This window comes from Bos taurus, chromosome 11 (assembly GCF_002263795.3).
Source record: "Bos taurus isolate L1 Dominette 01449 registration number 42190680 breed Hereford chromosome 11, ARS-UCD2.0, whole genome shotgun sequence".
Lineage (NCBI taxonomy): Eukaryota > Metazoa > Chordata > Mammalia > Artiodactyla > Bovidae > Bos > Bos taurus.
The window spans coordinates 84903312-84904994 of record NC_037338.1 but is presented as its reverse complement, the minus strand read 5'-3'; the positions used below and the strand labels follow the sequence as shown (position 1 = coordinate 84904994).

Below are 1683 nucleotides of genomic sequence, written 5' to 3'. Positions count from 1 at the left end.
TTCTGCCAAACATCAACATGAATCAGCCATAGTATAAACATGTCCCCTCCCTCTTGAAACTCTCCCGCTTCCCTCTCCATCTCACTCCTCTAGGTTGTCACAGAGCCCCGGTTTGAATTCTTTGAAAGTGAAAGTGAAGTTGCTCAGTCCTGTCTGACTCTTCGAGACCCCATGGACTGCAGCCTACCAGGCTCCTCCGCCCATGGGATTTTCCAGGCAAGAGTACTGGAGTGGGGTGCCATTGCCTTCTCCGTCGGATAGAGGACGTATCAGATATTAAACTGATAAGAACAGATACTACACTTGATCTTAGCCAAAAGGCCGAGAAGTGAGTCATACAGCAAATTCCTATTGGCTGTCTATTTTACATATGGTAGAGAATAACATGGAAACACATATTACCATATTCTTCAAGTTTTTGTGCAAACTGAAGGAATATGAGGCCACAGTCTAAGCCCTAATGAGTTTCAGTAACATATGGGAAAAGAATAAGATATGTGGATATGGAAATTTACTTTCACTTTCACACTTCAATAGATAAGATACATACAAAGAGAGAAGCCATAAAGAAACTATAAACAAGGGGTTTCCAGATTCAGTAGGGACTCTGCTCACCTCACCAAAAGTCCAAACATCACTCTTCACTCAGGCCTGTCCCAGCTAGGGACAAGAACTGCATGTTCCAGCCAAGAACTGACATAGCAGAAGAGAGTCCTGAACAGTTGGGCATTTGTGCTAATGTGAGAAGAATTTGGGAGGGTGTGACATCAGTTTTAACTACATTTTTTTCTTTCAATATAAAATGTTATAGAACCTTTTGAATTCTCAGAAGAATAATTTTTTAGTATTGAAATCATTTGGTTGGTGTCTCAGGTACTGAGGTTTTCATTTTCATGAGGTTTTGAATTAATGCCAGCCATATTTCAGGTGCTATGATTTCTAATTTAAGGACTTTATTTTCATTCATTCATTTTCCATAGCATCATTTGTATCCATTCAGTGCAGGGCTTCCCTCATAGCTCAGTTGGTAAAGAATTGCCTGCAATGCAAGAGATCCCAGTTTGATGCCTGGGTCAGGAAGATCCCCTGGAGAAGGGATACGTTACCCACTCCAGTACTCTTGGGCTTCCCTGGTGGCTCAGCTGCTAAAGAATATGTCTGCAATGCAGGTGACCTGGGTTCCATCCCTGGGTTGGGAAGATCCTCTGGAGAAGGGAAAGGCTAGCCCACTCCAGTATTCTGGCCTGAAGAATTCCATGGACTGTATAGTCCATGGGGTCACAAAGAGTTGGACATGACTGAGCAACTTTCATTTTAGGAATATTTGGATCTACGAAGAGAAGAGTTTCCTCATAGTCAGTGGAACTGAGGAAGGCTCAATAGGCTGTAATATTTGGCACTTAAATGCTGAGCAAAATCTCTAAATATAGGTAAAAGTGTCACAGACTTCTGGCCAGAAAGAGCACTGTCAGTAGGTAAGGATCTGGGAAAAGGGAGAATGGGGCATCCTTTATCAAAGCTGGAATTCTGTTCATCTCTCTCTCACTCTAGGACTTCCTACTGCTGTTGTTTATTTGCTAAGTTGTGCCTGACTCTTTGCTACCCCCTGGACTGCAGCATGCCAGGCTCGTCTGTCCTCTACTATCTCAAATTCATGTCCATTGAGTTGTTGATGATATCTAA

General features: G+C 42.6%; 1 pseudogene; it reads right to left on the bottom strand.

The window, feature by feature from the left end:
- Positions 1–230: 230 nt before the first annotated feature.
- On the bottom strand, positions 231–333 carry LOC112448944 (uncharacterized; annotated as a pseudogene).
- Positions 334–1683: the final 1350 nt, after the last annotated feature.